This window comes from Cupressus sempervirens, chromosome 2 (assembly GCF_028749045.1).
Source record: "Cupressus sempervirens isolate cs-2001-9-10 chromosome 2, ASM2874904v1, whole genome shotgun sequence".
Lineage (NCBI taxonomy): Eukaryota > Viridiplantae > Streptophyta > Pinopsida > Cupressales > Cupressaceae > Cupressus > Cupressus sempervirens.
Window position 1 is genome coordinate 196,023,278 of NC_143119.1, and position 10,740 is coordinate 196,034,017.

The 10,740-nt window shown below is 29.8% G+C and overlaps 1 pseudogene; it reads right to left on the bottom strand.

Moving 5' to 3' along the window:
* Positions 1 to 320: 320 nt before the first annotated feature.
* Positions 321 to 5,786, bottom strand: LOC149571748 (alpha pinene synthase, chloroplastic-like; annotated as a pseudogene).
* Between the last annotated feature and the right edge of the window lie 4,954 nt (positions 5,787 to 10,740).

Here is a 10,740-nt window from a genome sequence, read left to right on the forward strand (position 1 = left end):
TGCTATCTAGAGATTCACTCCAAACTTTAAGTTGCCCACAACTTAGGAGTGATTCCATGTTACCTTGAAATATCAAGTTTTGTTTAAATGTATAAGCATGTAAATTTCAAATGATAATAGTAATCATGAGATAAAAAATAATATTTAAAAAATTCCTATCAAAATCACACACACTATATTTTTGAAAGAAAAGTATTACTTTGTTAAAGTGTGTGTAAACCTCATGTACAAAGAATTAGTAAACCACTTGAAAATTGTTTTAGATTCATAAAAGGAAACTATTTCATTATTGATAATGTATATATAATCTATTTAAAATGTCACATAGGTATTGGTTTAAACATGGTTTTGGTGATAAGAGTTTTTGTCTCAATGCTTGAGACACTAATTCCATCTCTTTCATTGTAGAGAAGTTGAATGCCTTTAGATATTGCATATCCATGATCTTTTCTTATTCTTGGGACATTATTAGGCTTTAAATATTCCCAATTTAATTCTTTGAATTTTTCATCAATCAAAGAATTGAGATACTCTAATGCTTCCTCCTCAGTAGATCTAGGCTTATGTTTCAAATAACATGTCACACATGATGCTACTTCTCCACAATCTGCCTCAACCTTCAATAAAACCATTATACTTTTATCAAATTTTAAATTAATCACTTTAAAAAAAAATTAATTGATTATATGAATGAATAAATACAATATTTTAAATATTTTGTTGAATTATCTAAATTTATATGCATACCTTGATAGTATTTGTATCATTTCTTAGCCTAAGGGCCAAGCATAAAAGATCATTGAACTTTGATGGATAATCAATTTATTTTATAATATCATCATAGATGGGCACATCTAATGATAGTATAGGTTGTAAGGTTACAACACGAGATCCAAAGCTTACTTTTCCATTCTCTAAATATTCCTCTAAAGATGGTATATATCCTGTTGCAAGCCAAGTTGCCTCTTGCATGAAAGAATCTATACAAGCTTCCCACTGTACAAAAGCAATATTCCAAGTCAACATTAATAATTTGAAGTAAATAAATTACTAGAAAAGTCTTTAAAAAACATTCAACTAGGAAAACGAAAATAAAAATTGTTAGATTTAATAAATCACCACAAAGCCTAATTAATCATGCAAACTAAATATTAATCAAACCATTAAAGGAATTGAGACAAAGTGCACGAAATAGAACATAAATAAACAAAAAAACTCTCTTAATTGGACTTCAATGCACATTATTTCTTCTTAGATTGATCATTTGTTTCTTACATTTTGACAAAGTAAATCTACAAATGAAAGAAAAACATTGCCAATAATGAAAATATATTTGAAAGTTTGTGGTTTGATAAATAAGAGCAATGGAGAAAATTTTAAAATTTTTGGAACTGAAAATTAATGGATAAGATTAAATTCAATCAATGGTCAAGATTGCATGAGAACTTAATTTTAGTAAATGACAAGGCTATAATAATTGGATGAGTTTCAATTTGGAAAGTCTCATATTGCAATTGGAAATTGTCATATTTATGAGTTTTATGACAAAATTCAATTCATAAAGAAAAATGTGATTCCCAAGGGAGGCTAAACTACTAAGAAAATGGAAAGTGAAGGTGTGGGCTAGAATATAGGAAGTGTAGGTTAAATTAGTAGGTGGAGGAAAATTAGAAGGAGGGAATATTTGGACCTTTAAATTTTCAATAATTCTCTCATTTGAAAAAGTGAACAATTAAAATTAATTTTGAAATAAATTCAAAGGGGGTAGATAAATTATATTTATTTATCATGGCATATGACATATGACTTAGTATAGAGGATAAATTATTGGTTATTTACCCTAAAGAATATGACTAATTAATTAAAAAGATTAAAAGGATCAATGATGAAATTAATGATTAGACATTGTGAAAAGGGTAAATTGATTAGAATATGAAGCAAATTAAGAATAGATATTAGTAATATAAGGTTATGACTTAAAACAATATAAAAAGGTAAACAAGAAAATAAAAATACAAAGTAATGGGGAAACCCTCTCCAACCCAATATATATTGTTAATTACATTGAGAATGAGATTTTAATGAATTGAAAATATACGAAACAATTTATTTAAAACACATCCGTGTCATACAATGCAATAAAACGGTGTGTGTGTGTGTCTATATATATATATATATATATATAAACATCTGAGTAAGTGTATTTTATATATAGATTATATTATAACTCATTTCCTTTTTAAATAAAATAATTTTATTTTAAATTATTGCACTCTTACTTATTATGGTCAATATTGTAATGAATTATATATGAGATAATTAGTAATGAATATTCAAATAATACTAAAAAAATTGGTGAAATTAATATATTAGTTAAACTAAATACTTTATCCACACTCTCTATATTGATATAATATTAAATACACATATAGAGAATTAATTATTTTCACAAATATACAGCTTTACATGCATAGTCAAGTGTGTCTCTTCCTTGAGTTTCTTGAGCCTCTCGAGCCATGCTCCTTACACCCTCATCAAAGGTGTTGAATGCCACTTTCATATATTCTGGAAGTCCTTCCATTGATGCTTAATTCCACCTTCATTAAGAAAAAGACAATCTATTATCACAATATGAATGTATGAAAAGTGCATAACAGATATGGAAAGATAAAGCAATGCATGTCTACTTACTATTCTTTTTCAGTAGTTAATCACATATTATGTCTACTTAATATTATTATCAATCTATTAGTTGTTGCTTGGAAACCATGTTTCCTATACAAATAATAACTAAATATTTAGCATGCATATGTTTCATATCTTCTTGTGAGTTGTACATACCTCTTGATGGCTTGTGTGAAGAGTTTAAGTTCATCCAAAGTTTCATAAGTGTCATAAATATCATCCAAGCAAGTGATAAATGTACACATCTTTGCAAACCCAATTCTAAAAGTAGAATAGTTTGGATCAATACACACTGTAGCTGCTATAAAATAAAATTCCACATGGTGTTGTCTAGCAAACTCCAATTTAGCTAGACCAGACTCTATCCACCATCTATAACATTCACACATTACTGAATAAATATGATTGTCTAGTAATCAAACAATAAAAAACATTCTAAATAACTGAAGAAGCAAACTAAAATAGTATCTTTCATAGCATAAAATATTTACTTTGAGAGAATTTGAAGTTCAAGTTGTTGAATTGATTGGATCATATTGAAGTCCATCTTTGCTAGTTCCAAAACAATTGAGTTAAAAATACTACAACAATTCCAAATTATAATGTTAGAATATCTTAGACAAGTTTAAGAAAATTAAGAAATACAAACTTATTTTCTACTAAAATACAAAGTTATATTGTGTCTTTAGAAATAAATAAATAATCTTAAGGTTTTGAATTAGAATATCATTAGTATGCTACAAGATATTAGACTTACTTATTCATTGTCTTGGCATCTCCATATATGTCAATATACGTCCTTGCTTCCAATCTAGGCACATTGGTATGCCAACCATACTCTAAATTGAATTTCACCTATGACACCATACAAATTAGAATTCCCATTAATAAATAGATTGATATGATTAATACGAAGAAATATATTTAAGTTTATCAATTATACCTCTTTCATAATATTCATATTATTATTGTTTGGTAGAGCTTGTTTTAAATATGTATTAGAAAAGAACTTGGCATCATCCAAAATTTGCTCCTTAGGAAATGCAATGAGTGAAGCTCAATATAAATTTAAAATGCTCCTTAGCTCCTACTCATTTGATTGAATATTTGAGCATACAAATTTTCCATCATTATCTTTGAACTGCAACAACATATCTAATATGACATCAAGTTAGATACAACTCCATCCTTTGTTAATATAAATTGTAATATAGTTAATATTGATATTTGGTATTTTGAGATTTCAACTATAATAATTAATAAAATTGGAAGGAAAATTATACTTTATAAATAATTATAAAAATCTTTCAATTTGAAAATACAAAAAAAAAACATAATTTTACATTTATAATTTAATTATAAGAGTGCCCACTTTATTTTTAAAGTATATTCTACTAAACATTGAAACTAAATTTGATCATTTAAAAATAAATTATTCATTTATTCTATGAATTGATGTGAACATTCTATTAATAGAAAGTATAAGTACACCTATTGGATGAGAAAAATATTGGTAGATACATGATCATAGCCTTTTATAATTAAGTCCAAAATAATTCATAAATCATAAAAGGCCATTAAGTCAGAAGATAAAAAAACAACATAAGCAATTGTTTTACAATTCAACAAATTTGTGAATATCACTTGAAGAGACACCATATCTATGAAGACGAAGAAGTCAAAAACCCAAGGCTGTGGTGTTAAGATTTGTGAAAGTACTTTCTCTACCACACCCAATACCATTGATATCATTCCAATACCTACTATTCAAACAACATGTTACAAATATTAGGAATAGAGTAAAAGAAGAAGTCTTTTAATGTAGCTACCTTTTAGCAACAATTTGCAATGCTTTTGACCTTTTGATAATTAAACATTGTTGTTTATTTTTTAGCATACATCTTAAATGAATGTTTTAATGAAATTGTTAGCAATAATTCTTGCAAAAAAATAGAGAAGAAAAAAAGACAAAAAACAAATGACACTAGTTTGTAGAGCCACGTGTAATTATTATTATTTATTTCCAGCCTCCACACCTCCCCCTTTCTTGGATGGAGGATTTTATAACTCATAGAAGTGTAGCTATGAGACATGGGAGCATAGGCCACAAGCAGAACCTCTTCGACTAAGAGCTAATGACAGAGGGGTGTCCCTTTGCCAAGTTTGCATCAAGCACAATCCCAATCTCATCTCTTATGATGTTGACACATTGCATTGAAAAAGACTTGATCCCTAATAACTTCACCAAGCACATTTGAACTCATCCAAAACCCCTCTTTCCTAGTCAATCTTAAACATCAGCTACCAAGGCAGAAATTAAGCTTGAAAAAATAAGCCAACTTTGACTATTTATCACTTTTAACATAAGAAACAAACCTTAGCATAGGAATCAAGCATTAGTATGATATTTAAGCCATCCGCCCTTTCCTCAAATCTTATATTAAAAAAATAATATTCTCTATCAAAATAAAGAAAGGAATTCATTTGATCTTCTTCCCTAAAATTAAAAATTTGAAAAACATATTTTATATTCTTAAACTAAAAGAAAATTTGCACTCAAACAATTCTATAAAGAAACACACCCTGCAATATAAGAGACTAAAGAATATAGTGAACGATGTGATTCAAAACAAATGATTCCAATTGCACATATAGTAGAAACTTAATTAATATCTGTACACATAGTCAAGAGCTTCTTTTATCTCAGCTTGGAAATGGCGGTCAATTCCAAGGCGTTCAACATCATCCACCATAGAAAGACGTTTATAGAGATCATCTGAAGATGAAGTGTTTTGAGGAAGAGCATTGAACAATGCTCTTAATCTCCTCAATCAGCCTCTCAGCTCGTTCAACATTTGAGGGAGCCTGATAATACCGTAAAACAAAAACAAAGCAACAAGACTGGTAAGTCCCAAAGGATAAGGAGTGCAATAACGTAATAAACAAGGTGAAAGTAGTCTTACATCATATGTTTTTGAGAGGGATTGAAGGAAGTCATCATCCCACACGTTGGGGTGATGATTTCTAGTGCGACGTGTGATGCCTTCATGATCACTACCAGCATAAGCCATTTTGATCATTCTAGTCGAAGCTTGAGGAGCTCTAAGGCGTAAAGGGTATGTTTTGGTGAAAGGGTTATGATGGATAGAAATAGAACAAGGCCTATGAAATGATATAAACTTCTGTTCAAACACACTGGAATATGAAGGCAAAGGAGTAGAGCAAGGCAGAGACATGATTTTGGGCCTCTTGAATTATTATTAATGTTAAATAATAATAATGTTTCTCTATGTTGTGGTGAAGAATGTCATCCACTCCAATTTATAGCCCTTCCATGGAAAAAAATAAAACAGCGTAAGCTATAGCTATGGGGGGCTGTTGTTTTACGTGGGAAACTTCCTGGGCTGTTGTTCAAGACATATACATCTTTATAATCAAGAGAAAAAACTGGAGTCATAGTTGTAGGTGTTTAATTTGTCTGAAATGAAATAGCAACTCCAACTGTGCCACATATGCTCATTTGCATGTATGATGTTGTGAAATGTAACTTTGACAAAATTAGGCACAAATTCAGTCATGCCACGTAATGAATAATATAGTATTTAACTTGCAAAATTAGGTCACGTTATGCTCGTTTACAAATATGACTATTCTCTGTGAGAAATAAGACGTAATGGGTATATGTTACATGAATAATATAATGTGATGAAATTTAACGTTATGCTCGTTTATAAATTTGACTATCTAACGTGTAAAAGATTCGGGTTGTATCCAGTTGGTATCAGACTAGCACGTGCACCTTTGAAGGGTGCAAGGATAAAGCTGAGAATTATACTATTTATTAATTATATTATTTATTAAATAATTCATTTGTTTTATATAATATTCTAGTTTGATTATATAATATGTGTAACTAATATTATGAAAGTTTAATTAAAATCTATGTTAATATTATGATATATATTATATAGTATACATTGGAAAAATAAATTGTATATGTTATTTATTATGGTATTCTAATTTTAAACTTTTAAATCTAATAGACATTTTTATTGGGAAAGGTGGCATCTTCATACATTTTGACAACATTATTAAAACATGGTGTAAGATACAATTCTTGATATGCTATCTAATTTTGTTTATTTTTTAGTTTTATAATTATTAGCATTTTCAGATATTAATTCTAGTTCAATTCTAAATTATCATTTAATTATAATTATATTTTAAAGAAAGAGATATTTAAAAAAAAAATGTTTATTGTAGATGAGCTTAAATTCTAAAGAAGAAAAACTGCATTTGTGTGAATATAAATTTAAAGAAGGAAAATTAATTTGAATAAAAATTGAAGTGACAATATGTACATAATTTGTGTAAAAACGAAGATATGAATAAAAAATAAATAAAAAAATACTTTAAAAAATAAAAATTCAAGTGAAAAACTAAAACTTTGTATCTTTGAATCTCAATACAATTGGATATCTCTCAAATGTCAACTTAGCTACTTCATTTTTTAGTTTTGAATGGTGGATACTTATTACTAGTATCTAATGAATTATTAATTTTGAATGTGCCCTAAGTCCTTCCTCCATTTATATTTTTTTTATTTTCATTGTCCACTTTTATGAAATAGTTAATTTTTTAAATGACTAAAATTAAGTGAACTTCTTCAATTGAATTAATCCACTTTTCACAAAATATATTAATTGCAATGAGAAGCAACTACAAGCCTAAACATAAGATTCTTATAAAATATAATTTTTTTGAAGTTAAACATATTGAATATGTATAAGTATCTACAAATATGGACTTATTCTAATTTTGATCATCTTCATTTTATGGGAATAAATAGGATAAACTTTAGCAACAAGGCTGAAATATTGTCTTTATAGGTCCTAGAATCATAAGAAGAAGTCTCTTCTATAGATACACTTATTACAATGGATAAAAGCTTCTAAGATCATCTCCTTTATTAAACTTTCATGTTTATTCTATTGCTAGAAAATTCTTTGGATCCATTCTAATAAAAAAATGTATTGATTTAAAGTGAGGAGGGTAACCTGGTAGGTAGGTTTCTTTCAAAATGATAGAATCTACTTCAAATAAAAGCATAAAAACATTGCTAAAATTTATTTACAGAATAAATTATAAGAAATATAAATAATTTTCATGAGGGAAAAATATATGATATTTAATATAGAAAAGAACGAGTCTTGTTAAAAATCTATTTTCATGCTAGTGGTTTTATCTTTGATCTTAGCAAGATTTAGATTCCCTTGAAATTTTGAAAAATAAATGTGTAGGGTTTGTGCAGGAAAAACCACATAGATTCATGAAGTTGCAATAACAAATACCTAACATTGAAAAGTACACTATAAAGAGAGAGTAAAGAGCACTCTTAAGACCACACATAACCATTTTCTTTTCGACTAATCTTGTCTTACCATCTTCTTCATTCAAGGTCTTGAATGCCTATGTGCCCCATGTACATGTCATAGTTGCTTGGAAATAGGCCATTCTCTTCGTTATCACTTTTTTCTTCCATTTTAAAACCCAATGGAATTCTATAATTGTCTCAAAAAAACAAACAAGTTCTCAATGTAGAACACTGCAATTCAACATAATGAAGGTGGTCAAATTTTACTAAACAAACAAGAACACAAAGCTGATATGAAGAATAAGATCTATGAGGCTGACATAATGTTATCCCTCGGCTTGTATTTTCTATGCCTATTTTAATATGCTTTTATAAAGTTGAAATCTATTAGTGTAAATAATTAATTATCATTACACTTTACTTAAGTTTACTTAGGTTAAATGCATTATTTTATTATTTATCATATAGACATCTAGGAGTATGTGTGTAGTAATATGAGTTGTCTTGTTGACAACACAGGAGTTTGCATATTCATATGAGTTGTCATGTAGACAACATAGTTTTTTGCACTCTAATTGAGCACATGGTGTCTACAACATCTCTTTATGAGATACACCTGTGTAAGCTTATCCTCTCATCATTGTACTAACTCCTGTGCTCAATGGAGGATAATCCACTCTTGGTGGACATGTGCTTAGTTGTGAGTCTTATCACTTTTCTGACTCCTAGTCATTCTAGATGCCTTTATATATAGATACTTCTAGTGTGTATGTACATATGATATGCTCATTATTGTTATTCTGGTCATCCATTATTGGTCCATATTGTGCTAGTGTTTGAGCTTCTTGATCTTAGTGTTATTTTTCCTTAAGGAAAATTCTTACATGGTATCATAGTTGAGGGAGCTTCTCTTCACATAACCATTGGAGAGCATTTTTGCTTCACCTCTTGTAGGACCATGATTCAAACAGAGTATATGTAGCTATTGGGAGTGTCTAGAGCCAAAGAAGACCTCACCATTGCATTTGAAGAGTCAATTTGGTGAATTTTGGCTATAAATTTGCCTACCCTAGGCTATAGTCAAATTTGAGGCAATTTTTTTTTGCAAATCAGAACTCAAAGTCTTGATTTGTGGAATTGGCAAATCAGGTAGTCAAATCCTAGCACCCACAGCCAAAATATTCCTCATAACTAGCTTACTATTCCATCAATGATAGTCTTTACAATTCCACAACAGACTTCATACTTCACAACCTAGTGAAGCTACTAGTGATGACTTATTAGCCAATTCAAATCCAGCAGCCCCTTGTTTTTAAACAAGCACAATGGACACCAAATGATGACTATGGGACTAAAGTCCCACACCCACCATCGGCTTCCTCCACACCAGCGACCATGACCTCCTACCAATGATTGCAAACTCTCACTAGTGAATCAACTCTAGCAAGCTCCCTAACAGTGTTGCCCCTCTTTCACCACTGCCACTTCAAACTGATCGTCAACCTCTGTCGGCCACTATAATTACCAAGTTGGCACCATGCAAACCACCACAACTCCACCACATCATCCACCACTTGGCCACACACAAGCACCACGTGAAGGCCATAAGAACTATATGTTAGCATCCATTTAGCACGGATATGCCACATCACTGACCGTAGTTCCACGTAAGCATGGTTGGTCTTTTTTCATTGAGATCACCATTTCACTATCTTAAATTTGATGGTTGTTTGACCATCAAAAGCAAGCCCAATTGCACTATTGTGACTGTCATTTGGACGTCAAATTTAACCTAGCAATTTCCTCTGCAAACCTCTCACCATATGTAGTTTTGATTTGACAATCCAACTTCGGGAGGCCATATCTTAGTCATTTGGACTCCAAATTAGTTGCATTTTTTTTATTTGGGCTAAAATTGCCTAAATTTTTTTGTGGTGCTATTGTTTTCTGGTTTCGGTACTCAAATTTGTCAGAAAATTCAATTTTTGGTGGCTGCACCTATCCAATCCTACACTTTGTGACTTCAAATGCTCTGTACATGTTCATCTAGACACATTTTTAGGTTCTATTTTTTTTTTAAGTGCTTAATTCTTTGTCTACTTTCTAGATCTGTAATCAAATTATAGGTTTATGTGGAAAGCAATTCCACTTTTAGATATAGGTCCTTTTTTGCATTATATTGCTTTGATCAAACTTCAAAATTTTACATCTGAGCTACATTGCTAAGTACCAAATTTGAACTCCAAGAGGAGGTTGTAAATAGAAAAATTAGAAGTCCACATTTTTCTAGTTTGACAAGTGGTTTATTGTAAATGCACTACATATAAAGTGCCTATAGCATTCATTTGCAGGTGGATTCTTTGATTGAGTGAAAAGTGGGGGTGTGTCTTGTCTTCTTGTGTCTCCATGATATTGTGCTCTTTCTTTTGCATTATGAGTTCATTTTCTAAGTTAATACAACATAACTATGCTACTTGGAAAGAAAAGATAAAGGAACCATTAGTAAAAAAAGGTTTACTGCATTATGTAACTTGTGTAGCAAAGAAACTTGATGATGATGCTAATGAGTCTCATAAAGAATACTAGGCATAAAAACAAGAAATGGCCCTAGGAACCTTGTTAAAGAATATCTTAGATCTTGTCAAATATCACATCAGGAACCTTAATCTCCAATAGAAGTT